Here is a 22,809-nt window from a genome sequence, read left to right as displayed (position 1 = left end):
TTATTTAACCAGGTAGGCCAGTTGAGAACAAGTTCTCATTTACAACTGCGACCTGGCCAAGATAAAGCAAAACAGTGCGATAAAAACAGCAACAACACAGAGTTACATATGGGATAAACAAAACATACAGTCAATAATACAATAAAAAATATATATACAGTGTGTGCAAATGTAGTAAGTTATGGAGGTAAGGCAATAAATAGGCCATAGTGCAAAATAATTACAATTTCGTATTAACACTGGAGTGATAGATGTGCAAATATAGATACTGGGGTGCAAATGAGCAAAATAAATAACAATATGGGGATGAGGTAGTTGGGTGGGCTAATTACAGATGAGCTGTGTACAGGTGCAGTGATCGGTAAGCTGCTCTGACAAATGATGCTTAAAGTTAGTGAGGGAGATAAGAGTCTCCAGCTTCAGAGATTTTTGCAGTTCGTTCCAGTCATTTAAATGTTTTTATTTTACCTTTATTTAACTAGGCAAGTCAGTTAAGAACAAATTCTTATTTACAATGACGACCTACATTAGCAGCAGAGAACTGGAAGGAATGGCAGCCAAAGGAGGTGTTGGCTTTGGGGATGACCAGTGAGATATACCTGCTGGAGCGCATACTACTGGTGGGTGTTGCTATGGTGACCAATGAGCTAAGATAAGGCGGGGATTTGCCTAGCAGAGATTTATAGACGACCTGGAGCCAGTGGGTTTGGCGACGAATATGTAGTGAGGGCCAGCCAACGAGAGCGTACAGGTCACAATGGTGGGTAGTATATGGGGCTTTGGTGACAAAACGGATGGCAGTGTGATAGACTACATCCAATTTGCTGAGTAGAGTGTTGGAAGCTATTTTGTGAAATAGGAAGCCGATTCTAGATTTAACTTTGGATTGGAGATGCTTAATGTGAGTCTGGAAGGAGAGTTTACGCTCTAACCAGACACCTAGGTATTTGTAGTTGTCCACATATTCTAAGTCAGACCCGCCGAGAGTAGTGATTCTAGTCGGGCGGGCGGGTGCAAGCTGTGTTCGATTGAAGAGCATGCATTTAGTTTTACTAGCGTTTAAGAGCAGTTGGAGGCTACGGAAGGAGTGTTGTATGGCATTGAAGCTCGTTTGGAGGTTTGTTAACAGTGTCCAATGAAGGGCCACAAAATGGTGTCGTCTGCGTAGAGGTGGATCTGAGAGTCACCAGCAGCAAGAGCGACATCATTGATATACACAGAGAATAGAGTTGGCCCGAGAATTGAACCCTGTGGCACCCCCATAGAGACTGCCAGAGGTCCAGACAACAGGCCCTCCGATTTGACACATTGAACTCTGAGAAGTAGTTGGTGAACCAGGCGAGGCAGTCATTTGAGAAACCAAGGCTATTTAGTCTGCCAATATGCATGCAGCGATTGACAGAGTCGAAAGCCTTGGCCAGGTCGATGAAGACGGCTGCACAGTACTGTCTTTTATCGATCACGGTTATAATATCGTTTAGGACCTTGAGCGTGGCTGAGGTGCACCCATGACCAGCTCGGAAACCAGATTGCATAGCGGAGAAGGTACGGTGGGATTCGAAATGGTCGGTGATCTGTTTGGTGTAGAGAAAATGTTGCCATTTTAAAGCAAGTGTGCTGCAATTATACACATTTTGCCATAGGGTGGAGAGAAATGTTTGCAGTTTTTAATATGATATCTGATTGAGACTGACTAACAAAATCAATGGGGGCCCACCGGTCGGTATTGACCATGATAACAAGTTTAGCTGGCCGCTATACTAACTTAGCAATCAAAAAAATGTTAGCTGACATGGGCTAATTGACTGACTATCAGTGACTGACATAAGAGAAAAACTGCTGATGCATAACCAAATGTCGAAATTGCACCTCATGAATTCTACTATTCTAACTCGCAACAGTAAGTTGAAACCCTGACTGAGTTCCCGCGGGCTGCCAGTTTCACTCAAACATGTGCATACGTGAGACAAAACACATGAAAAGTATGTATTCAGTACAATACACATGCACACACACCTACAAAATAGCAATCGACATTGACATGATCACCCACACACAGTGCAAACTTGGCACAGACCCACTCTCAGAGAAGCTCACAAGCACACAGCAAAGCCAGGTACATAGCCTACAATGTTTATGCTCTTTCACAAATAGACACAGGGATGTGATTGACAGACCTAGTATTACAGCAACACAGTCTCCCACTGACAGACTGCCTCTTGTGCATTCCTTGCCATTTTTTAACTGAGGCATGGGAGACTTGCTGGTGGAAAACATGTCAAAATACATTTTCTGGCAACGGCATACTTTCTGACATCCATTTTTAGCTTCCCCAATTTTTTGTGAGAATGTCCTATCTTTGGCGGCTAGACGAAAATAAGTATTGACTGAAAGTACGTCTGGACGTCCTGTACGTGAATCCAAACGTCACACACACACTCCTTTGACTGAAGAAAACAAGATGATACAGTGAATTTGAGTTTTGGAATGGGATTTCATATTATCTTCAGCCGGTGCTCACTGTAGCTTACCTGTCTTGTTTGTATCCACACATTTACATGGGCCCTCAGCCATGGCACCTACCCAGATCAATGAACTAAAACGAATTTCAACTTGAAAGCCAAGACGCCCAGCCTTAACCTCTTTTTAAATTGAATATGGGACAGTTATCATAAACTCCAAATAATCAATTTGCCTCTAATACACCTAAAAAGTAATTTAGAAATAAATAAGTGTTTTGTTCTTGTGGAAGAACCATCTTGAAACCCAACTCCTCGTGGAGTTTTACACTGCTTGATGTATAGTACAAGCTAACCTTTTGAAAGAGGTAGAGAATGTGTGCGTATACGCATTCACATGCATCACCACTCAGGTTGTGGTGAGAAAGGTCACATATCCTTTAAACAACACCTTTGGTTTTGAATCAATAACCACTATGAATCAATAACCACTCACCTTCACCTCATTCTAAAACACACCACATGTGCCAGCCCGGGTACCTGGCAGTCCTCATACACTGCACTGTGCCAGCGTATGAGCCCAGGGCTGGGAGTCTGGTACACACGCATCACTGTGTAGGGGCCGCTCAGCCAGGCTGGTGCAGTTAGACACCCTTTTCCCTATGTAGTGCACTACTTTTGACCAGGGAATAGGATGCCATTTGAGACAGCCACTGTGTCAAATCACCTGCTTCTCTGCTCCTCCACCAGCCTCCCACTCTCTATGGCCTCTTTCCCTGACCAAACAGTACAGCAGATACGTGTTCTAGCACACTGCTGTCCCTTAGCTAATGACGTTTCACCATGAATATTACCAGGTTTTCCTGTTTACAACTGTTGGGAGAGTAAACTCGCACAGAAAAAAAGACAAGTTTGTCATCATAATGGCCATTTGTTGTTTTTAGTAATTTTGATGTATGAAACAGAATCACTTCTGGTTTTCTCTTTTTATCTAGAAGTGTATTCAAGTGGCCAATTAGACACTTTAACCATAAACCTTTTCTCTGTCCAGAAGCAATAACCTCCGTTTGAGGAGCCCATACTAAACAACCTGCCATACATGCAGTTGAGTTCACTGTGGTTTCCTCATGATCTGTCACTGTCAAAACGTTCACACTCAGGATTTCACAATTCTGACAAGCGTTCAGTTGTTTACAAATAAGCCTCTGAGCCCAGGGGAAATAAATAGGCTAGGTTGTAGGCAGTGGCGAACCGTCAGAGCCCCACCTGTTTAGCTAAAATATAAATACATATTTTTTGTGTGCCTGTTTTACATGTTATTTTGGCATTAATGTGTCACATATCAGTTTACAAACAATGTAAAATAAAATAAATCATTGAGTTAATAAAGCCGCATACAAACATGGTCTCTTTTTTTGCTTTCTTGAGTAAGGCAGCTCCAAAATGCAGGTGTTTCAGCCTAGTTCAGTGCTTTCTGTGGTGGTGGGGCAGCCAGCGCAAAATACTGGAGCGTAGGGGTTCGTAATGTTCTCTAGTTGCGCCGTGATTGGCTCAGTGTTCTTTCACTCATGGGGACACTACATCACCGCAAAATCTAAGGGTAGAGCTAAAAAATTCAAGCCCCTTGGGTGCTGCCATAGAGTTTTTAATTTTATTTAACCTTTATTTAACTAGGCAAGCCAGTTAAGAACAAATTCTTATTTACAATGACGGCCTACCAAAAGGCAAAAGGCCTCCTGTGGGGACGGGGGCTGGGATTTAAAAAAAATATATATATAAATATAGTACCAAACACACATCGCAACAAGAGAGACAACACTACATAAAGAGAGACCTAAGACAACAACATAGCATGGCAGCAACACACGACAACAAAGCAAGGTAGCAACCAAACATGAAAACAACATGGTAGCAACACAACATGGCAGCAGCACAACATGGTAGCAGCACAAGTCATGGTACAGACATTATTGGGCACAGACAACAGCACAAAGGGCAAGAAGGTAGAGACAACAATACATCACGTGAAGCAGCCACAACTGTCAGTAAGAGTCCATGATTGAGTCTTTGAATGAAGAGATGGAGATAAAACTGTACAGTTTGATTGTTTCTTGCAGCTCGTTCCAGTTGCCAGCTGCAGCGAACTGGAAAGAGGAGCGACCCAGGGATGTGTGTGCTTTGGGGACCTTTAACAGATTGTGACTGGCAGAACGGGTGTTGTATGTGGAGGATGAGGGCTGCAGTAGGTATCTCAGATAGGGGGGAGTGAGGCCTAAGAGGGTTTTGTAAATAAGCATCAACCAGTGGGTCTTGCGACAGGTATACAGAGATTACCGGTTTACAGAGGAGTATAGAGTGCAGTGATGTGTCCTATAAGGAGCATTGGTGGCCAATCTGATGGCCGAATGGTAAAGAACATCTAGCCGCTTGAGAGCACCCTTACCTGCCAATGTATAAATTACGTCTCCGTAATCTAGCATGGGTAGGATGGTCATCTGAATCAGGGTTAGTTTGGCAGCTGGGGTGAAAGAGGAGCGATTACGATAGAGGAAACCAAGTCTAGATTTAACCTTAGCCTGCAGATTTGATATGTGCTGAGAGAAGGACAGTGTACTGTCTAGCCATACTCCCAAATACTTGTATGGAGGTGACTACTTCAAGCTCTAAACCTTCAGAGGTAGTAATCACACCGGTTGGGAGAGGGGCATTCTTCTTACCAAACCACATGACCTTTGTTTTGGAGGTATTCAGAACAAGGTTAAAGGCAGAGAAAGCATGTTGGACACTAAGAAAGCTTTGTTGTAGAGCGTTTAACACAAAATCCGGGGAGGGGCCAGCTGAGTATAAGACTGTATCATCTGCATATAAATGGGTGAGAGAGCTTCCTACTGCCTGAACTATATTGTTGATGTAAATTGAGAAGATCATGGGGCCAAGGATCGAGCCTTGGGGTACTCCGTTGGTGACAGGCAGTGGCTGAGATAGCAGACGTTCTGACTTGATACACCACACTCTTTGAGAGCGGTAGTTAGCAAACCAGGCCAAAGACCCCTCAGAGACACCAATACTCCTTAGCCGGCCGACAAGGATGGAATGGTCTACCGTATCAAAAGCTTTGGCCAAGTCAATAAAAATAGCAGCTCAACATTGCTTAGAATCAAGGGCAATGGTGACATCATTTAGGACATTTAAGGTTGCAGTGACACATCCATAACCTGAGCAGAAACCAGATTGCATACCAGAGAGAATACTATAGACATCAGGAAAGCCAGTCAGCTGAATATTTACAAGTTTTTCAAACACTTTTGATAAACAGGGCAAAATAGAAATTGGCCTATAACAGTTAGGATCAGCTTGATCTCCCCTTTTAAATAAAGGACGCACCGTGGCTGCTTTCCAAGCAGTGGGAACCTCCCCAGAGAGGAGAGACAGGTTAAAAAGGTCAGAGACAGGCTTGGCGATGATAGGGGCAGCAACCTTAAAGAAGAAAGGAGCTAAACCATCTGACCCAGATGTTTTTTTGGTGTAAAGTTTAAGGAGCTCCTTTAGCATCTCGGACTCCGTGACCGCCTGCAGGGAGAAACTTTGTAGCGGGGCAGGGGGAAAAGAGGGAGGAGCCCCACCTTCCTGTTCAAGTGAGCACAGCACAACAAGGTGAGTCCAAAAATGTATTGCATGCTGCTGCATAAATTATGTAATATGCCAGGGAGATATGTATACTGTAGCTAAGAAAGTAATACTAAGTGTATGTTGTGTAGTAAGCTGTTAGTAGCCCATGTGCCTCAACCTAATAATTTGTTCCCTTTTCCAACTCATAATTTCGCCAACTGTTCTGACTTGGTAGCGCACATGTAGCCTATAGCCTGTTTTAGAGAAATGTAATCATCAAATATTGTAAGAGCTTTCATTGTCTGCTTATATGCCCCCTTTATTTATCCTACGGTTCTGACTTGGTGTACAGAGAGAATACTGTTAGAACGGCCCATGTTCTGAATTCTGTCGCTGTACATTTCAAAAGTGCTGAACAAATAGCTATTGACTACGTCTGTCCTAGCTCGCTCATTAATGTCTTCATCGAAATTACGGACTGCCTCTTATCCGCTTGTCATCCCCTTAGGCCATAGTTTGTACATCTCAATTGTCAGTAGAAACCACATTTGTTTAAGCAACTCAGCCATTTCAGCTATGTTTTTTGTTTTTTTAAGTAAGTAAATTAGCCTGAATTAACTGTTTCACTGCCAGACAAGGCTCCGCTGATAGCCAGGTCTAGAAGTGGTAAGGTGTTGGGACTGCTGTTGGGACAGCTTTATGTAGGCCCTAAAAGTTTGTGGGCACCGTTTGTCACCGTTACAGTGCAATTAATGTTTTGTTTAGTGTTGTGTTGTGTAGTGTAGTGGCTTTGCTGGCATGCATCAAAAAAAAAAATTTAGGGGGAGTTTGCCCCACCAACATTTACATGCTAAAATCGCCACTGGTTGTAGGGAAGGCCTGCCGCAGTAACTGTGCATTCGAGGGAAGACCTACAAATGCTAAATCATGCGTTATTGTTATCCAATATGCACAGGCTCTGTAGTTGTCAAAATTAGTATGTTTCAATTTTCCAGGCTATGGCTGTGATCCAAATAGCACCCAGTTCCTTCTGCACACTCAAGTAGGCTACTGGTCTGCAACCCTGTAGACTTTGAAACAGTTGTGACACGTTATCACTCCACACAGGACTGACCTTTGCAGTGCAAGGTGGAGGGAAAACTAACAGCATGCATGCATCAAGGAACATTACACTTTATGACACTACCCACAGGGCACAGACGTCAGTTCAACGTCTAGTTTTGATGTCCATTTGAGTGAGTTGTCAACTAACGTTAATTCAAGGTGAAACCAACAAAAAATATCACGATATCATTGGATAAAGGTTAAAAGTTTGGTGAAAAATAAGACAAAATGCGCTTAAGTTGATTACTTTTTGCAAATCAAATCAGTTTTCCACGTCGATTTAATGTCACATTTATTTTGGGGGGTTGAAATGACGTGGAAACAACGTTGATTCAAACCGTTTTTGGCAGTTTTTGACCAGTGGGTAAGAACCTCATGAATTAAAGTGCTGCTTACCTGTTTTGCCATCCTTGAATTAAGTTAGTGTATTTGCTCAACACTCCTTCTAACTGACGCTTACACGCTTGCTGAAAATTCATACTGTTTCCCAATAAACCTCCCAGACTCACTCCTCCACCGGCCCCGTTCCCAAGTGAAGCCGAGCCGGGGCTGTGAGAACCAACTCTTCCAATCTTTCTCGCTGAATTCCCCTTGTCCGACGTCATTGAACCAGAGTTCGTTCTATTTGTCCCAGGATGCGGACTGCAAACCTTCTTCTCCATACTGACGACGGGACAGACGGAGTCGAGCACAGCAGGAATATTTTTTGCTAGAACATTGTGGTAAACACAGCAATATATGTCTACTGGCCTAAATCAAAAGGTTAAATATGTATTCCCCTGTTTCGCTGGTGGTTTGAGCGTCCCTCTCTGCCCGAGAAACCAGGCATAATTCCCCGCATGAAGAGCACTGATCTATTACCCTTGCTGCTGCGATGGAATCACTGTGGCTAACGTTTAGGGGTTGTTGGGAAATCACAGCGCAGACACTCCCTCTTCTGACTCTCTCAGCCAACCCCCGCATATAACAGTCCAATCTTATTACACATCACAAACAAGAACACAGCTACAGAATGCCCCGAAGTGCACGGCTCATCATCATCATCATCCCCAAAATAGCTTAATTATATTTTTTTCTAGTCTTCCAATCAGCTATAAACCTAATTCATGTGGTATTCATCCATATGATGTAGGCCTAAGTAGGCTAATTAACTTTTGATTTGATTTTAGGGGTAGCCTGTCTCAATGACAGTAAATGAGGGGTATTCTCAGACATACTGTATCTGACAATAGGGTTAAATAGATAGTAATTTTCCATGAAGAAAAATTGTGTGACTTGCTTCAGCTCTTTGAAAGTATTGTTGTGGTAGTGTAGTTGAAAACGTTTAACTTAAGTGAAGCAGTGAAATATAGTCAAAGTTAAAAAATATGAAAATATCTGTCTGGTCTGATAACTTAGATAGACTACTATATCAACCTTATTACTTTGGAGTGTGGAGAAGTTGGATCACATATTTCATCACAAGTAAGACTACTACACTTTTATACACTCTTCTACTAGAAGACTGTAATAATTACTCATAAGGAAAAGTATTAGGCTATCAATTGGAGAGAAATATGATGGTGCCTCTAGTGGAAGAAGTTTGGAAGTTTGTTTTAGCTATAGTAACCTCCCTTCAAACATATATTGACAGTGCATTCGGAAAGTATTCAGACTCCTTCCCTTTTTCCACCGTTTGTTACATTACAGCCTTATTCTAAAATGTATTAAATAAAAACAATTCCTAATCAATCTACACACAATACCCCATAATGATAAAGTGAAAACAGGTTTCTAGAAATGTTTGCTAATTTATGAAAAATACAAAACAGAAATACCTTATTTACATAAGTATTCAGACCCGTTGCTATGAGACTCAAAATTGAGCTCAGGTGCATCCTGTTTCCATTGATCATCCTTGAGATGTTTCTACAACTTGATTGGACTCCACCTGTGGTAAATTCAATTGATTGGTCATGATTTAGAAAGGCACACACCTGTCTATATAAGATCCCACAGTTGACAGTGCATGTCAGAGCAAAAACCAAGCCATGAAGTCGAAGGAATTGTCCGTAGAGCTCCGAGACAGGATTGTGTCGAGGCACAGATGTGGGGAAGGGTACTAAAAAATGTCTGCAGCATTGAAGGTCCCCAAGAACACAGTGGCCTCCATCATTCTTAAATAGAAGAAGTTTGGAACCACCAAGGCTCTTCCTCTAGAGTTGGCCGCCCGGCCAAACTGAGCAATCGGGGGAGAAGGGCCTTGGTCAGGGAGGTGGTGGTCACTCTGACAGAGCTCCAGAGTTCCTCTGTGGAGATGGGAGAACTTTCCAGAAGGACAACCATCTCTGCAGCACTCCACCAATCAGGCCTTTATGGTAGAGGGGCCAGACGGAAGCCATTCCTCAGTAAAAGGCACATGACAGCTCACTTGGAGTTTGCCAAAGGCACCTAAAGGACTCTCAGACCATGAGAAACAAAATTCTCTGGTCTGATGAAACCAAGATTGAACTCTTTGGCCTGAATGCCAAGCATCACGTCTGGAGGAAACCTGGCACCATCCCTACAGTGAAGCATGGTGGTGGCAGCATCATGTTGCAGGGATGTTTTTCAGTGGCAGGGACTGGGAGACCAGTCAGAATCGAGGGAAAGATGAACGGAGCAAAGTACAGAGAGATCCTTGATGAAAACCTGCTCCAGAGCGCTCAGGACCTCAAACTGGGGTGAAGGTTCACCTTCCAACAGGACAACGACTCTAAGTACACAGCCAAGACAACGCAGGAGTGACTTCGGGACAAGTCTCTAAATGTCCTTGAGTGGTCCAGCCAGAGCCTGGACTTGAACCCAAACTAACATCTCTGGAGAGACCTGAAAATAGCTGTGCAGCGACACTCCCCATCCAACCTGAGAGAGCTTGAGAGGATCTGCAGAGAAGAAGGGGAGAAACTCCCCAAATACAGGTGTGCCAAGCTTGTAGTGTCATACTCAAGAAGACTCAAGTCTGTAATTGCTGCCAAAGGTGCTTCAACAAAGTACTGTGTAAAGGGTCTGAATACTTATGTAAATGTCATATTTCTGTTGTTTTTATATAAATTTTCACCAAAAAAACAACTTTTAATCCATTTTAGAATAAGCCTGTAACATAACAATATGTGGAAAAAGTCAAAGGGTCTGAATACTTTCCGAATGCATTGGATATGCAACACATTTTCCACCAACAGGTTTCTGTGCCAATGCACCACACAACCAATAAACAAAGCATACCGACTTCGGGCACTTCAATATCATGGTTTGCGTTTTCAATACCACAATAAACAGACTATGTCAATCTCAACAAACAGAAAATACATCCCTCCCTACCTTGTAGGCTTACCCAGTATCGAAGGCTTGACAATCTCTGAATGTCATTAAACTTTTTGGTTTTATAACAGATGTCTCTTTCCATTCATCAATTGGCCACTGCACAGTTTGGATTGATTGATTGATTAATTGTATTTGTCAGTAAAAAAATACACATATACACAAAGATTTTTTAAAGTGACCGGATTGCACATTAATGTCGGGGACTTATTTAAATTGTGGTCCCTATTTTGAACAGAAATACATATACAATTACATAGATACAGACACATTACAGAGACTAAAAAATGCTCAACCTCCAGATGATTATGAAGGGGGAGTTTAAGTACAATTCATACAAGCTTGTTTGGCTGGTAGCTTATTCTTTAGATGTTTGGGCCTGCTGGTGAACCATGATGTGCAGGCGTAATAAAAGTGACACTGGACTAGCCAGACTAGCTAGTCTTTAGGGTGTCTATAGCTAGGTTTACATCCAATTGGCGACAGATTTTCATTTCATAAAACTAATATGCCATTTCAGATTTTCCTTCAGGAAAATTTGACGCCGGACAACATGACAGGGAAGATTTTAATTTCCAGACATTTGAGAAATGTAATGGACATCCATATGCATTCAGATCCAACCTGGTGCAGCCAGCGCCATCAATAAACGAGGGATGTTGGCCAAATGAGCCAATTACAAAAACACTATTCCTTGTGTCTCAATGTGTAGCATATGCAAAACATTATAGCCTAATTGACCACCTGACAGTTCAGCTGTCAGATATTTGAGCACTAAATGTATCAGGGCATTGCATGCAAAGGCCTATAGGCTTAGGTGTCCACTGTATGATATTAATATTTTAATTAATAAATATACATACATATATATACAATTGAAGTCGGACGTTTACATACACTTTTAAATTATTATAATTAAAACTCGTTTTTCAACCACTCCACAAATTTCTTGTTAACAAACTATAGTTTTGGCAAGTCGGTTAGGACATCTACTTTGTGCATGACACAAGTAATTTTTCCAACAATTGTTTACAGACTTATAATTCACTGTATCACAATTCCAGTGGGTCAGAAGTTTACATACACTAAGTTGACTGTGCCTTTAAACAGCTTGGAAAAGTCCAGAAAATCATGTCATGGCTTTAGAAGCTTCTGATAGGCTAATTGACATCATTTGAGTCAATTGGAGGTGGATGTATTTCAAGGCCTACCTTCAAACTCAGTGCCTCTTTGCTTGACATCATGGGAAAATCAAAAGAAATCAGCCAAGACCTCAGAAAAATAATTGTAGACCTCCACATTTTACATTTACATTTTAGTCATTTAGCAGACGCTCTTATCCAGAGCGACTTACAGTTAGTGAATACATATTTTTTTTATACTGGCCCCCCGTGGGAATCGAACCCACAACCCTGGCGTTGCAAACGCCATGCTCTATCAACTGAGCTACATCCCTGCCGGCCATTCCCTCCCCTACCCTGGACGACGCTGGGCCAATTGATCGCCGCCCATGAGTCTCCCGGTCGCGGCCGGCGGCGACAGAGCCTGGATTCGAACCAGGATCTCTAGTGGCACAGTTAGCACTGCGATGCAGTGCCTTAGACCACTGCGCCACTCAGGAGTACGTGTGGTTCATCCTTGGGATGAAGGTACCACGTTCATCTGTACAAACAATAGTACGCAAGTATAAACACCATGGGACCACGCAGCCGTCATACCGCTCAGGAAGGAGACGCGTTCTGTCTCCTAGAGATGAACGTACTTTGGTGTGAAAAGTGCTAATCAATCCCAAAACAACAGCAAAGGACCTTGTGAAGATGCTGGAGGAAACAGGTACAAAAGTATCTATATCCACAGTAAAACAAGTCCTATATAGGCATAACTTGAAAGGCCGCTCAGCAAGGAAGAAGCCACTGCTCCAAAACCGCCATAAAAAAGCCAGACTACGGTTTGCAACTGCACATGGAGACAAAGATCGTACTTTTTGGAGAAATGTCCTCTGGTTTGATGAAACAAAAATAGAACTGTTTGGCCATAATGACCATCGTTATGTTTGGAGGAAAAAGGGGGTTGCTTGCAAGCCGAAGAACACCATCCCAACCGTGAGGCACGGGGGTGGCAGGATCATGCTGTGGGGGTGCTTTGCTGCAGGAGGGACTGGTGCACTTAACAAAATAGATGGCATCATGAGGAAGGAAAATTATGTAGATATATTGAAGCAACATCACAAGACATCAGTCAGGAAGTTAAAGCTTGGTCGCAAATGGGTCTTCCAAATGGACAATGACCCCAAGCATACTTCAAAAGTTGTGGCAAAATGGACAACAAAGTCAAGGTATTGGAGTGGCCATCACAAAGCCCTGACCTTAATCCTATAGAAAATGTGTGGGCAGAACTGAAAAAGCGTGTGCGAGCAAGGAGGCCTACAAACCTGACTCAGTTACACCAGCTCTGTCAGGAGGAATAGGCCAAAATTCACCCAACTTATTGTGGGAAGCTTGTGGAAGACTACCTGAAACGTTTGACCCAAGTTAAACAATTTAAAGGCAATGCTACCATATACTAATTGAGTGTAAGTAAACTTCTGACCCACTGGGAATGTGATGAAAGAAATAAAAGCTGAAATAAATCATTCTCTCTACTATTATTCTGACATTTCACATTCTTAAAATAAAGTGGTGATCCTAACTGACCTAAGACAGGGAATTGTTATTAGGATTAAATGTCAGGAATTGTGAAAAACTGTGTTTAAATTTATTTGGCTAAGGTGTATGTAAACTTCCCTCTTCAACTGTGTATGTATGTATGTATATATATACATATATACACTACCATTCAAAAGTTTGGGGTCACTTTCCTTGTTTTCGAAAGAAAAGCAATTTTTTTGTCCATTAAAAAAACATAAAATTGATCAGAAATACAGTGTAGACATTGTAAATGTTGTAAATGGCTATTGTAGCTGGAAATGGCTGATTTTTTATGGAATATCTACATAGGCGTACAGAGGCCAATTATCAGCAACCATCAGTCCTGTGTTCCAATGGCACGTTGTGTTTGCTAATCCAAGTTTTTCATTTTAAAAGGCTAATTGATCATTAGAAAACCCTTTTGCAATTATGTTAGCACAGCTGAAAACTGTTGTTCTGATTAAAGAAGCAATACAATTGGCCTTCTTGAGACTAGTTGAGTATCTGGAGCATCAGCAATTGTGGGTTCGATTACAGGCTCAAAATGGCCAGAAACAAAGACTTTCTTCTGAAACTCGTCAGTCTATTCTTGTTCTGAGAAATGAAGGCTATTCCATGCGAGAAATTGCTGCTTTTTTTCTTGATTGATTATTTCAGGGCTCGTTGCAGCTTTAATTCGCTGCTCTTCGCTCACTTTTGCATTTATCATCAGCGTTTCATGGAAGATTCACCTAGTGCGCCTTGCTGTCAGAAAATCTAATCGGATTGTTGATAGTTTGTTGATTGCTGGTAGTTGAGGAGAATGTAGCCTTGTTCGAATTGATGAAATTGTTTTTATCGCTCATCAATCTACACACAATACCCCATAATGACAAAGCAAAAACAGTTTTTTTGAAATTTTTGCAAATGTATTACAAATAAAACATGGAAATATGACATTTACATAAGTATTCAGACCCCTTAATTCAGTTCTTTGTTGAAGCACCTTTGGCAGTGATTACAGCCTTGAGTCTTCTTGGGTATGACGCTACAAGCTTGGCACACCTGTATTTGGGGAGTTTCTCCCATTCTTCTCTGCAGATCCTCAAGCTCGGTCAGGTTGGATGGGGAGCGTCGCTGCACAGCTATTTTCAGGTCTCTCCAGAGATGTTCGTTCGGGTTCAAGTCCAGGCTCTGGCTGGGCCACTCAAGGACATTTAGAGACTTGTCCCGAAGTCACTCCTGTGTTGTCTTGGCTGTGTGCTTAGGGTCATTGTCCTGTTGGAAGGTGAACCTTTGCCCCAGTCTGAGGTCCTGAGCAGGTTTTCATCAAGGATCTCTATGCACTTTGCTCCGTTCATCTTTCCCTCGATCTTGACTAGTCTCCCAGTCCCTGCCACTGAAAAACATTCTCACAGCATGATGTTGCCACCACCATGCTTCACTGTAGGGATGGTGCCAGGTTTCCTCCAGACGTGACGCTTGGCATTAATTCCAAAGACCAGAGAATCTTGTTTCTCATGGTCTGAGAGTCCTTTAGGTGTCTTGGCAAACTTCAAGCGGGCTGTCATGTGCCTTTTACTGAGGAGTGGCTTCCGTCTGGCCACTCTACCATAAAGGCCTGATTGGTGGACTGCTGCAGAGATGGTTGTCCTTCTGGAAGGTTCTCCCATCTCCACAGAGGAACTCTGGAGCTCTGTCAGAGTGACCATCGGGTTCTTGGTCATCTCCCTGACCAAGGCCCTTTTTCCCCGATTGCTCAGTTTGGCCCGGGCGGCCAGCTCTAGGAAGAGTCTTGGTGGTTCAAACTTCTTCAATTTAAGAATGATAGAGGCCACTGTATTCTTGGGGACCTTCAATGCTGCAGAAATGTTTTGGTACCCTTCCCCAGATCTGTGCCTCGACACAATCCTGTCTTGGAGCTCTACGGACAATTCCTTCGACCTCATGGCTTGGTCTTTGCTCTGACATGCACTGTCAACTGTGGGACCTTATATAGACAGGTGTGTGCCTTTCCAAATCATGTCCAATCAATTGAATTTACCACAGGTGGACTCCAATCAAGTTGTAGAAACATCTCAAGGATGATCAATGGAAACAGGATGCACCTGAGCTCAATTTCGAGTCTCATAGCAAAGGGTCTGAATACGTAGGTAAATAAGGTATTTCTGTTTTGTATTTTTAGTAAATTTGCAAACATTTCTAAAAACCTGTTTTCACTTTATCATTATGGGGTATTGTGTGTAGATTGATGAGGGAACATTTTTATTTAATCAATTTTAGAATTAGGCTGTAACGTAACAAAATGTGGGAAAAGGTCAAGGGGTCTGAATACTTTCCGAATGCACTGTATGTGAAAATGTTCATACTTGCTCCTACAAACTTAGACATAAATTACTGCAATTAAAGATAATCCATAGGATTTACAGTGCCTTCAGAAAGTATTCAAACCCCTTGACTTTTTCCACATTTTGTTGTGTTACAGCCTGAATTTAAAATGTATTGAATTGAGATGTTGTGTCACTGGCCTACACACCATACCCTATAATGTCAAAGTGTAAATATGTTTTTAGAAATGTTTACCAATTAATTAAAAATGAAAAGCTGCAATGTATTGAGTCAATAAGTATTCAACCCCTGCATTATGGCAAGCCTAAATAAGTTCAGGAGTAAAAATTTGCTTAACAAGTCACATAATACGTTGCATGGACTCACTCTGTGTGCAATAATAGTGTTTAACATGATTTTTGAATGGTTACCTCGTCTCTGTACCCCACACATAGAATTATCTGTAAGGTCCCTCAGTCAAGCAGTGAATTTCAAACACAGATTCAACCACAAAGACCAGGGATGTTTTCCAATGCCTCGCAAAGAAGACTATCTATTGGTAGATGGGTACACATTTAAAAAAGCAGACATTGAATATCCCTTTGAGCATGGTGAAGTTATTCATTACACTTTGGATGGTGTATCAATACACCCAGTCACTACAAAGATACAAGCGTCCTTCCTAACTCAGTTGCCGGAGAGGAAGGCAACCGCTCAGGGATTTCACCATGAGGCCAATGCTGACATTAAAACAGTTACAGAGTTCAATGGCTGTGATAGGAGAAAACTGAGGATGGACAAACAACATTGTAGTTACTCCACAATACTAACCTAATTGACAGAGTGAAAAGAAGGAAACCTGTACAGAATAAAAATGTCAGAAAACATGCATCCTGTTTGCAACAAGCGACTACAGTAATACTGCAAAAAATGTGTCAAAGCATTTAACTTTTTCTCCTGAATACAAATTGTTATGTTTGGGGCAAATCCAATACAACACATTACTGAGTACCACTTCATATTTTCAAGCATAGTGGTGGCTGCATCATGTTTTGCATATGCTTGTAATCATTAAGGACTGGGGAGTTTTTCAGGATAAAAAATAAATGGAATGGTGCTAAGCACAGGAAAAATTCTAGAGGAAAACCTGGTTCAGTCTGCTTTCTACTAGACATTGGGAGATGAATTCACCTTTCAGCAGGACAATAACCTAAAGCACAAGGCCAAACCTACACTGGAGTTGCTTACTAAGAAGACAGTGAAATAACACTTTTACAGCCTCAAAGGAGAAGATTATCCAACTTTCAGTCCTTTAGGTAGTTGTTTAGCTTTCTAGCACATTCACACATTTGTTTGTAAACAATTAACAAGTTAGTTAGCTACCACATGTTCTTATCAAACTGTCAACTGAGTAGTAGCTAGCAAGTAACAAGATATGCCAAATAACAGTCTAAAAACCACTTGAAGGTAAATAAATCCGATCTGACCATTCAGACACAAGTCACATGGCCAGGGATCAGATTTGTATCTGACTTCTTTCTGTCTTTAATTTTCAATACATTTGCAAAAAATGTCAAAAACATGTTTTCACTTTGTCATTATGGGGTATTGTGTGTAGATGGGTGAGAAAAAAAAAATATTCAATCCATTTAGAATTCAGGCTGTAACACAACAAAAAAAAACACATAGGATGTATCTATATAAGTATTTTTTAAATATATTTCTAAAAACCTATATTTCGCTTTGTCATTATGGGGTATTGTGTGTAGATTGATGAGGAACATTTTTGATTCAATCAATTTCAGAATAAGGCTGTAACGTAACAAAATGTGGAATCAGTCAAGGGGTAAGAATACTTTCTGAAGGAACTGTACTACACTCCTGCCAGAATGCATGTAATGCACCCAGAAATGTAATATCTCTGTTGGAGATGCAAAAGAACTAAAAGGGTCCCTATTACATATGCTGTGGTCCTGTGACAAACTGACACCATTTTGGGATAATGTCTGTGCTATCATATCGTTGTGTCTAGGAATTTATATCCATCCATCTCCACCATTATATATGTTGGGAAATGTAAATATTGGTGACCAATATCAAAGAAAGTTTTGTAACCTAAGTCTAATTGCTGGGAAAAATATACATACAGTAGCTATCAATTGGAAAGCATCATACTCCCCTTCAATAATGAACTGGAGGGCTGAACTATGTAGTTACATTCCACTAGATTCTTTATTTTATAAAGTTGGGCAGAAGATAAACACAGGTTTGATAGAATCTGGAAACCTTATATTGACCATCTTGAGGAGTGTGACATTTCCATGTGAGAGAAATTTGATACAGTTGAAGTCAGAAGTTTACATACACCTTAGCCAAATACATTTAAACTCAGTTTTTCACAATTCCTGAAGTGTAATCCTACAAAAAATTCCCTGTCTTAGGTCAGTTAGGATCACCACTTTATTTTAAGAATCTGAAATGTCAGAATAATAGTAGAGAGAATTATTTATTTCAGCTTTTATTTATTTCATCACATTCCCAGTGGGTCAGAAGTTTACATACACTCAATTAGTATTTGGTAGCATTGCCTTTAAATTGTTTAACTTGGGTCAAACGTTTCGGGTAGCCTTCCACAAGCTTCCCACAATTAGTTTGGGGAATTTTGGCCCATTCCTCCTGACAGAGCTGGTGTAACTGAGTCAGGTTTGTAGCCTTGCTCGCACAGGCTTTTTCAGTTCTGCACACACATTTTCTATAGGATTGAGGTCAGGGCTTTGTGATGGCCACTCCAATACCTTGACTTTGTTGTCCATTTTGCCACAACTTTTGAAGTATGCTTGGGGTCATTGTCCATTTGGAAGACCCATTTGCGACCAAGCTTTAACTTCCTGACTGATGTCTTGAGATGTTGCTTCAATATATCCACATAATTTTCCTTCCTCATGATGTCATCTATTTTGTGAAGTGCACCAGTCCCTCCTGCAGCAAAGCACCCTCACTGCATGATGCTGTCACCCCCATGCTTCACGGTTGGGATGGTGTTCTTCGGCTTGCAATATTCCCCTTTTTCTTCCAAACATAACGATGGTCATTATGGCCAAATAGTTCTATTTTTGTTTCATCAGACCAGAGGACATTTCTCCAAAAAGTATGATATTTGTCCCCATGTGCAGTTGCAAACCGTAGTCTGGAATTTTATGGCGGTTTTGGAGCAGTGGGTTCTTCCTTGCTGAGCGGCATTTCAGGTTATGTTGATATAGGACTCGTTTTACTGTGGATATAGATACTTTTGTACCGGTTTCCTCCAGCATCTTCACAAGGTCCTTTGCTGTTGTTTTGGGATTGATTTGCACTTTTTGCACCAAAGTACGTTCATCTCTAGGAGACAGAACGCATCTCCTTCCTGAGCGGTATGACGGCTATGTGGTCCCATGGTGTTTATACTTGCGTAATATTGTTTGTACAGATGAACGTGGTACTTTCAGGCATTTGGAAATTGCTCCCAAGGATGAACCAGACTTGTGGAGGTCATCGCTGTACATCTAATGAACTTCAAGTTCATTAATGCATTTCCTCGGGTTTGCTATGGTACTAAAGAAGAACAGGAAAGTTGATGTACAGCGAATATTTAAATTAGCGAAAAAGAAAAAAAAGTATCCTCATGTAACCGAGGAGTCAGTGGTTTGCTAAAAGCCTCTACTGAAAGTCAAGCTCAGGTCAGCTGCATTTCACCATGGGAAACCGAGGCGACCTGTCACAATAGTACCTGGAATAAACTTCCATTCTAACTGACTTATTTTTTCATAACCTGTTGGTGACTGGTCTTCTCTGTCTAAAGGCATGTCGTCACCATCATCCTCAGTCACCACCAAAGTAGCATGTGGTTCTATGACGCATACCAGCAATGTACTGTACAATGTGACCAATGTGTCCACCATGTAAAACATGTAAAAACATTTTACATTCCCTTGAGCCAGTAGATTCCAGGATGTTCACATGCTTTTGTACTACATGTTTTCCTCAGGCGATACTCCTTCCCCACTAACATAACGCCAATCCATTCCATTAATTGTTCAGAGTGTCGGTTCAGATTTGAGGCTCTCCACTCACTGTCAGAGGCCACAGTGCATCGGTCTGGAGTGCAATTGTATCACAAGTGATGAGGTCAGGGGCTGGGCTCTCCTAAATATCCTCCTGAAAGACTGCTGTTTATGTCATAGACTAGTCTGAAAACATCACTAGCTATCAAATCCTTGCTTCCACCATCCTTGTTTCTTCAGTTCCTCTCAAAGCACATTGAAGGAGAGGATCTAAGGTCCCTCCCTCGGACCTCCTTCTCCAATGAGCTCTGAGTGGAATTACGAAAACAAGGACAGAGGAAGCAAGGATTTGGCAGAATTTAACATTATCAGATACAACGAATGACATGATTGATGTCTTTGTCCATTCATATATGGACAAATTAATTATATCAAAGACAACAATCACGTGACACCATTCATTCCTATGTGAAGACTCAATAGCGCAGTGAAACCAAATTAAGTCGGTTAAGATGGCGTCTCATGGGGTCATAAAATGTGCAGTTTGAGCTATTCCAGGAAGTGACGTTGCAGGCCTTGAACTTCCGTGGCTTCAATGAGAGGGGGCAATCATTCTCCCCTGGATACCCCTAGGCCTTTTCTCGTTTGGGCAAAAGTCTGTCCTCTCTCCTCCATCCTCTCTCTTTCGTGAAACTGATAAGTGGTTGAGGAGAGTGTCAATTCATTAGTAGGCAAATGGAAGACGGTCTTCCCCTCCTCGACAGCCTCCTTTTGGCGAGGAAGCACAATTTTATCCTACCGCGAAAGAGTTTTGATATCTGCCACACCCCCCTTTGAATCAGCTGTTGTATTATCGGAGGAGAATAGCATGCACTTTTGAAAACGATATGCTACTTCTCATTTATCTATAAAATGTTTTACTGTTGTTGGATTTTGGAACGGGTTATAAACACCAATGATGTGGTTCAAACAGATCTTAAGACCTTCCTTATCAACCTATTTTAAACGTGAATAATTTATTAATAGATCAAATGGCCAACTAAGCATTTACCGAATGCTACATATAGTGAATCCTTGCTTCCCTTTGTAAACTGTTTATGAACCACTTCGCAGCTGAGCCGTTGTTGCTCCGGGACGTTTCCACATCACAATAACAGCACTTACAGTTGACCGAGGCAGCTCTTGCAGGGCCGAAATTTGATGAATTGACTTGTTGGAAAGGTGGCATCCTATGCCGGTGCCATGTTGAAAGTCACTGAGCTCTTCAGTAAGGCCATTCTACTATCAATGTTTGTCTATGGAGTGGGGGGGCAGGACCGACTTTGGTATTTATCATACCAAAATAACCCACAGACATGGACCTAAATTAAAATCTTAATAGACTTTGCCACCCCAAAGTAGACAAATATGTGAAATTTGGCCCTCTAGCCATGGACTATATGGGCCATTCTAGAGTGGCATTTACTGTCTGAACATCCCATTTCAGTGGCTGGCAGTTCTCTTGTTTGTTGGCAAGGTCTGTGCTCATAAAGGAGTTATATGGTGTCCTGACACTGGCAGCAACTGAGACAACCTCAAGGTCTCTGCTGGTTTGCAAACCTGCAGTAATATCAGAAGTGCCATGTAAGTACTCTTCATTGTATTGTCATTTCTTACCAGCATCAATATATGTTCTGTATACAACAGCCAAATACAAAAGGAAGGAACATGGATAGAATTTAAATAAGGCTCAGTAAGAGTTATGGAAGGTAGTCAATGTGATCATATTTCAGACACCTTGTCTGATTCTCTCTCTCTCTCTCTCTCTCTCTCTCTCTCTCTCTCTCTCTCTCTCTCTCTCTCTCTCTCTCTCTCTCTCTCTCTCTCTCTCTCTCTCTCTCTCTCTCTCTCTCTCTCTCTCTCTCTCTCTCTCTCTCTCTCTCTCTCTCTCTCTCTCTCTCTCTCTCTCTCTCTCTCTCTCTCTCTCTCTCTCTCTCTCTCTCTCTCTCTCTCTCTCTCTCTCTCTCTCTCTCTCTCTCTCTCTCTCTCTCTCTCTCTCTCAACATTTGTTTACATTGCCAACGCATGTGAAATACATAATAAAAATGAACAGTAAACATTACACTCGAAAGTTCCAAAGGAATAGTGACATTTCAAATGTCATTTTTATGTCTATATACACTGTTATAACAATGTGCAAATTGTTAAAGTACAAAAGGGAAAATAAATAAACATAAATATGGGTTGTATTTTACAATGGTGTTTTCTTGTGGCAACAGGTCACAAATCTTGCTGCTGTGATTTCACACTGTGGTATTTCACCCAATAGATATGTGAATTGATCAAATATTGGATTTGTTTTCAAATTCTTTGTGGGTCTGTGTAATCTGAGGGAATTAAGTGTCTCTAATATGGTCATACATTTGGCAGGAGGTTAGGAAGTGCAGCTCAGTTTCCACTTCATTTTGTGGGCAGTGTCTGCCTACGGCGGCCTTTCTCAATAGCAAGGCTATGCTCACTGAGTCTGTACATAGTCAAAGCCTTCCTTAATTTTGGGTCAGTTACAGTGGTCAGGTATTCTGCCACTGTGTACTCTCTGTTTAGGACCAAATAGCATTCTAGTTTGCTCTGTTTTTTTTTGTTAATTCTTTCCAATGTGTCAAGGAATTATCTTTTTGTTTTCTCATGATTTGGTTGGGTCTGATTGTGTTGCTGTCCTGAGGCTATGTGGGGTCTGTTTGTGTTTGTGAACAGAGCCCCAGGACCAGCTTGCTTAGGGGACTCTTCTCCAGGTTAATCTCTCTCTCAGCTCTCTCTCTCTCTGTTACGTCTTCTCCCGCTATCCCGCTTCGGCGCTCGATGTCACCAGTCTACTAACCACCGGTCTTGGCAACCCATCTTTACACACACCTGGCAACCATCATTACGTACATTACCTACACATGCATTATTCACAAAGACCACCACACTCCACAATAAGTACTCAATGGACTAGAGGGGACTATTGACCCTGCATACTGACAAGGTGCGTGTGTATGTGTGTGTGTGTTTGACGTGTGTGTGTTTTCTGCCTCCATGCATGCATGCCTATACGGGTGAAGGGTGGAACCATGAATATACATTACGACTGCTAGCAGAGGAACTAAGGGTTTTATGGATGGACAGGGAGACTGAGCAATTCATGTACCCAGTCCTCGTGTCAGGAACCCATGGTAAATCAAAGGTCTGAAGGCCAGCATGCCACTGCATCTTCCACAGGGAGACTGGATCTGCGTCCCAAATGGC

General features: G+C 41.8%; 1 pseudogene across 1 annotated transcript in view; it reads right to left on the bottom strand.

The window, feature by feature from the left end:
* The window catches only part of LOC311132505 (oxysterol-binding protein-related protein 10-like), a 91,367-nt pseudogene extending 83,352 nt beyond the window's left edge, over window positions 1-8,015 (bottom strand). The window contains exon 1 of the transcript XR_014615357.1: window positions 7,569-8,015. The product of XR_014615357.1 is annotated as an oxysterol-binding protein-related protein 10-like (transcript). The remainder of the gene's footprint in view (window positions 1-7,568) is intronic.
* Window positions 8,016-22,809: the final 14,794 nt, after the last annotated feature.

This window comes from Coregonus lavaretus (genome assembly GCF_964263955.1).
Source record: "Coregonus lavaretus genome assembly, chromosome: 7".
Classification (NCBI taxonomy): domain Eukaryota; kingdom Metazoa; phylum Chordata; class Actinopteri; order Salmoniformes; family Salmonidae; genus Coregonus; species Coregonus lavaretus.
This window is presented reverse-complemented; position numbering and strand designations above follow the sequence as displayed.